General features: G+C 46.7%; 1 pseudogene; it reads right to left on the bottom strand.

The window, feature by feature from the left end:
- Window positions 1-606: 606 nt before the first annotated feature.
- Window positions 607-5,983, bottom strand: LOC123085410 (probable leucine-rich repeat receptor-like protein kinase At1g35710; annotated as a pseudogene).
- Window positions 5,984-6,563: the final 580 nt, after the last annotated feature.

The raw sequence follows: 6,563 nt of genomic DNA, 5'->3' as shown, positions 1-6,563 counted from the left end.
GGTCACCGCTGCGATCGCCGCACCGATCTTCGTGGTCGCCGCGGTCGCCACCACGTGCACCGCCGCGGTCACCGCTGCGCTCGTCGTTCTGCAAGGCCAAGACCTGGGTGCCCTCAGTGCGGGCGCGCTTGTCCATGGAGAGCTCGGCGAGGACAAGGCGAGACCGCGCCTGGTTGAAGGTGGGCAGCGGCACAGTGGACTGGATGATCGCCGCCTGCATGGCGAACTTCGGCCCCAGCCCATCGAGCATCTGCAGGGTCAGGATGCGATCCGTAACCGACTCACGGACGTCGGCGAGGGTGGCGGCGATACCCTGCAGTCGGCGGCAATAGTCGTTGACGGTGAGGTCGCCACGCACGCACGCACGGAACTCCTGGCCGAGGTGCATCGCGTGCTCGGCCTCGTTGGCGAGGAAGTACTCGTGGAGCCGTGTCCAGATGGTGAAGGCGGTGGATCCGGCGGGGGCGACGATGTCGAGGAGATCCCCCTCGATGGTGGTGAAGAACCATAGGACGACGGTGGTGTCGTCGGCGCGCCACGCCGGGTCAGCCATGCGGCGTGCGGAGACGTCGCGGATGTGGTCTTCAGCGTGATGACGGGCCAGCATCAGATGGATGTAGTTGCGCCAACGGGTAAAGTTGTTCCGTCGAGAGCAAGCTTGAAGTCAAGGATGCCGGCGAGGCTGGCCGGAAGAGGTGGAGGAGTGGCGGAGGAGGAAGCCAGAGGCCCAGAAGTGGGTGGAACTGAAGCGAGGGGGAGAGAACCGGAGCCCGAACTCTCATCTGTAGCGGGGGCGCGAGGGCGCGGGGCTATGGAGTTGGAGGCGTCGACGGGGTTGCCGGCGGCAAGGGCCGCAGCGGCGGCATCAGCAGCAGCGGCTTGATCCGCATCAACCGTGCGCGTGGGGGAGGGAGGGGAAGACATGGCTCTGATTACCAACAAGACAAGTGAATCACACGCTGTGTATTGCCTTAGTCTGTCTCGGTTACATATACACGAGGAAGTCCCTATATGCAGGGCACTACCCAGGAGGTGGCGTTAGACTAGGAACGCCCCTATAGACTAGGCCTACTAGTTACAACAAACTCATCAGGATATACATCACAGAGATTACATAATGTGACGTCACGTGGTAGTTCAACACATATCAAGTGACATGGAATGTGGTCATGACTAATGAAGAAAGTGGACTTGGACTACAATCGATGGTTGCTTTGCAGAGTAAGACTTGACTGAATTTGGTGGACTCCAATGTCTCAAAATAAACAACATAGGTCATAAAATTGCTTCGCATATCAATGTGATGGCCAACACACATATGCATCCACGGTATATAAAGATAGTTGCCATTCTCTTTCGGCATACTATTTCCGTTTAGAGTGCATGTATTGAGTGTGAGTTGACCATTCAATTACAATGGGATGTTGCCTTAAAATACAAATTTTAATACTTGTGGCCAGTTGGTTCAGTAATTAGGCATGTTGCTTATTAGCGTAGGTTGTTGCCACTGGCAATGACCCTCGCTCCGATTGGCGTATCACAGAGAAGTCCCGGCTGGCGTGCACCAAGGAATGATGAGCCTCTCTCTGACTGAATGTCTAGAATGTGGATACCAAAGGCTGCTCTCAGTCTTGCACATCTCTGAACCCAACCAATTTTTTGGGGAAATGCCCAACGAATGTGAAGGACAAGAAGGTTCCACTGTTGTTTAATGTTCAGAGTCAAGTAGTATGTCATATGGTTTTCCTAATGTCTGGTTCATGCAAGTTGCTGAATTAAGCATGTTTGGAGAGGCCAAAGACTCGCGTTTCTTCATGTGGTTCGGCATGGTCGCGGAAATTCAGACCATAAATGTGTCCATCATCAGCAATGCAACTGCTCGTGGGAAATGCAGTGACTTATTGATGCTCCGACTGCTGAAATTATTGCTATGATGGCTCAAATTGATGCTATCAGGGTTTGAGAATGCAGCACTTGATCGGCGTTGTTGGCCGCCCAAAATGCGAAGCTTCAGCTTTTAGTGTATTTCCTTTTCATCATTCTTCTTAGTGTTGCTAGTGAAACTAGTGCAGTAGAATCTCTGTCTGAACCATGATCACCTCCTCTGCTCGCTGCTGTCGGACTGGACTAACATATGTCAGGCTGATTGGTTCTTTTGAGCTATGTAGAGTTTGTAAAAAAAAGATTGCAAGTTTGCCAAGGGGAAAGATCTTCATTTTGGGTAGCATTATTTGGCTCAGAATTTTGAAATGATTCAACTAGTTCAAATGGCAAATGACCAAAAAGGCAAAGAAAACAAGGGCATGTGATTTATGGCGAACTAAGTCAGGACATGTGATCCATGCATGAACCGGATATGTGTCATATGATCAAGTCTCCTTGATGTCTTTCTATGAGATGTCTTTGGGCAAATATAAACGCAGTGCCAAAATGAACAAAAAAAATGACTGATTACATAAACTCAACAACAAAAAACAGTTAACCATCCTCTAAAAACCACTTAATCACGGAATAACCATCCAAACATTCCCACCAAATGTCAGTCAAACAAACTAGAGTAAACCGGTACTTGGGCAAATATCAACAAGTTCAATGTAAAATCAAAATGCGGCATCGTTTATCAGCAACCTAATTGGTACATGACACTTTTTTTTACGGGAAACAGCAGGAGCTCTGTTTTTGCAATATAGAGGGAGACAACCTTCTTGGGGAGGCGCATACATGACACTTCAAAGTTCAAACATGACAGGTGAAAGACAGGCGGCGTTTCTTCATGTGGTTGGGCAGGTACTTGGACATGCTCGACGAAATTTGGATGATAAATGTGCTCTTCATATGGTCACCTTCCTATGCTCGCTGCTGTCGAACTGAACGAACATGGCAAGCTGGTTGGTTGGTTCTGTTGACCCATGTAGAGTTTGGCAAAAAAAATACAAGTTTGCGTGCATTATTTGGCTCGGGATTTTGAAATGATTCAAGTAATCCCTCCGGTCCAGTTGTACTAAGTGTGCGTCTATTAATATGGATCGGAGGGAGTACTTGTTAAAAACAGTAAATGACCAGAAAGGCAAACAAAACAAGGGCACATGCATGATCTATCACGAACTAAATCAGGCCATATGATCTATGCGAAAACCGATATGGGTCATATGATCAAGTCTCTTGAATGTCTTTCTCCCAGACGGCTTCAGGCAAAAGATAAACCTAGTGCCAAAATAAACAACAGATTGCCTGATTACAAACACTCGACAACAATAAATAGTTAATCACCTTCTAAGAAACCAGCTAATCACAGAGGCACCATCCAAACATTCCTGCAAAATGTCAGTCAAACAAACTAGAGTAAATCAGTACTTGGGCAAATATCAACAAGCTAATTCTCGAAATCAAAATGCCGCTTCATTTATCAGCAATCTAATTGTTTTTTTTTTCCGAAACGGACAGCAATCTAATTGTTACAGACACTTCAAAGTTCAAAGATAACAGGGTAGATACGTTATCTCAAATACACATATGCCAAATATATAATTGCTAACATAGTAGAACACCCATATCGATTCATATATTCTTTATGGTGCCACAAAAATCATGAAAATCTTGTAGCCTGATTTCATGAAAGGGCCTGGGCATGAATGATGGGCTGTTTCTATTTGTCAGTGCGTGATATACCTGCTGCATTGTTGGCCGGGCTTTGGGATTGACTTGCAGGCAAGCAAACGCCACCAAGGCAATCAAAATGACATTCTTCTCCTCATCAATGGCTGGCAGTGCCGCGACGCGTCGATCCAGGATATCATTGAACTTCCCCAACTGCTCTGTTCGGCAAAAGAACAGAAGGAGCAGATCACCTGGGTGCTTTCCCATCAAAACTTCCAGCGCAACCAATTCATATATTCTTTATGGCACCACAATAATCATGCAAATCTTGTAGCCTGATTTCATGAAGGGGCCTGGGAATGCATGCTGGCCGATTTCTATTTGTCAGTGCCTGATATACCTGTTGCATTGTTGGCCGGGCTTTGGGATTGACTTGCAGGCAAGCAAAGGCCACCAAGGTAACCAAAATGACATCCTTCTCCTCGTCAATAGTTGACCGCGCTGCGACGCATCGATCCAGGATATCGTTTAACTTCCCCAGCTGCTCTGTTCGGCAAAAGAACAGAAGGAGCAGATCACCTGGGTGCTTTCCCATCAAAACTTCCAGCGCAACCACGCCGAAGCTGTACACGTCGCACTTCTCAGTCAACACCATAGTATATGACATCTCTGTAATAAGAAACAAAATCAGCTCTATATCAGATCAGAGATTATACTTCTTCTCTCTTTCTGAATCGCATTTCATAAAAATAATAAAACTGGATTAAGCCCATGTAAGTACCAGGGGCTATGTAGCCACATGTGCCTGCAAAAATAGTGCTCCAGCTTGAGTAACCATGCTTCAGTTTCCTCGACATGCCAAAGTCTGAAACACGAGCCTTATAATCGAGGTCCAGAAGAATGTTGCTGCTTTTTATGTCGCGGTGCACGATTGGATCGCCGCAATCATGGTGCAAGTAGGAGAGAGCTTGAGCTACGTCTGTCACAACAACAACTCTCCTGGGCTAATCCAGCTCCTTCACAAACTCTTGCTCGTGCATAATGGATGATAAGCTTCCCCTCTCGATAAGATCATACACGAGGAATTTGCACTGGGAGTGTGAACAGAAGCCATACAGCTTGACGATGCATCGGTGCCTGATTTTTGTCAACACTTCAATCTCGGCGTGAAATGTTCCCTCGTCGCTGTATTCTTCTACTGAGTGAAGGAGCTTGATGGCGAAGATAATCCCGCCTTCAAGATGAACTCTGAAGACAGATCCGTATCCTCCAACACCAATGCAATATTTCTCATTGAAATTTTCTGTTGCGCTGAGGATGTCTTCGAACACGATCTTCCCGTCAAAATTCCATATGGAAAGTATATCTCCAGACTTGCTTTTGCTTGTACTTTTTACATACTTTCTTCTTCGACAGACGACCGTGATGCTTACTATTGAGAGGCAAGCAAAGGCAAAGGGTGCAAAAAGAGGTAGAAGTACCATACTTGGATGTTTCCTTTTTTGGTGTTCCACGCAAGGTTTTGGTTACCGAATGAGGCAATTTTACCGAGGGGGACTGGTAAATGTGGTTACCACGGTTACCGAGATATATCGAGAAATACCGAGAATATTTAAAGCGAATTTTGTAGTTGAATTTTGAATTCAAATAAGTGAATGAACGAATATTCGAACCAGAGACCTCTCAAAACATGAACTAGGTTGCTACCAACACGTCAGGACCAACTCTCATGGCATTAATTAGATCCTACGTACTTTACAGTAAATTGAGTGTTTAAATTCAAAAAAATCAAAAAAATGGTATTTTTTGCTCGCTATGGCAATTTACCGAGGGGCACGGAAATACGCGGTAACCATGGGATATCTTAAAATTTCGACCGGTAACCAAAACAGTGGTTCCACGTCGAGCTTCGGTGTATCACATGGAGTTAAGCCATACGAATCACCACATAAGTCCGTATTATGGTCAAGTGAGATCATGGCAGCAGAGATAAATGGAACACTACCATCCAAATTATTATATGATAAATTGAGCTTCAACAGTTGGTAAAAATAAGAGAAGTCACTGGGATGGCACTTCCTAAATTGTTTTTACTCAAATCAAGCTCATATAGGTTGGCAAGATATCCAAGTTCTTGTGGTATCTGTCCTGTCAATAAGTTGTCTGACACGAGTAATGACGTTAAAGAGTGACAATATCCTATCTGAGGTGGAATGCTTCCTGAAAATTGATTTCTACTGAGATCCAGATATGAGAGAATAACAAGAGATCCTAACTCTGCGGTAACATTCCATTAAGCTAACAAGAGATCCAGATATGAAAGCTTATAGGTAGATGCTTACTAGTAGCGTGTAGTCGCAGCTACCTGCTCGTGGTCCGAAGTCATCCCTGTTAACAACCGATTACAGTGGGGAAGTTCAGAGGAAGATGGGAACAGGGGGTGAAGAAGAACAGCAACTCACGCACTCCTAGCTAGCCTTCGGCCGAAGCCGCAGTCCATTCCGAGCCGCCTCTTCCGCTGGGCGCCCGAAGATGTAGATGGAGCGCGATACATCTTCTCGGGCGGACCGAGCTGAATAAGGACGTCCCATGGAAGGTCGCTGACACTCCCTTCCCCGGAGCCGATTGAGAGGTGAGGTTGTGCAAGGGGAACGGCGTTGACCTGAGGCTGCTCGGTTTTGCATACTCGGTGGCGGTGGCGAGCTCGCTGATGCGGCGACGCGTAAGGGCGCCGGGGGTGGCGGCGTAGGAGAAGGGGGAGAAGGGAGAAGATGGAGTAAAATGCAAGCGCGGTCCTATTTTTTTTTCTAAAAGTATCACTCGGGTTCTAATTCTTTCAAAATGCATATTTGAGTCTTAAATTTTTTTAAGTTGTTCACGCGAGGTCCTAATCCCGTCTAACCGCCGCTGACCAGTGCCACGTCGACACCAGAGGGCCCAGGCGGGAGTTTTCCCGCCCCTGGCGG

This window comes from Triticum aestivum, chromosome 1A (assembly GCF_018294505.1).
Source record: "Triticum aestivum cultivar Chinese Spring chromosome 1A, IWGSC CS RefSeq v2.1, whole genome shotgun sequence".
Classification (NCBI taxonomy): Eukaryota; Viridiplantae; Streptophyta; class Magnoliopsida; order Poales; family Poaceae; genus Triticum; species Triticum aestivum.
This window is presented reverse-complemented; position numbering and strand designations above follow the sequence as displayed.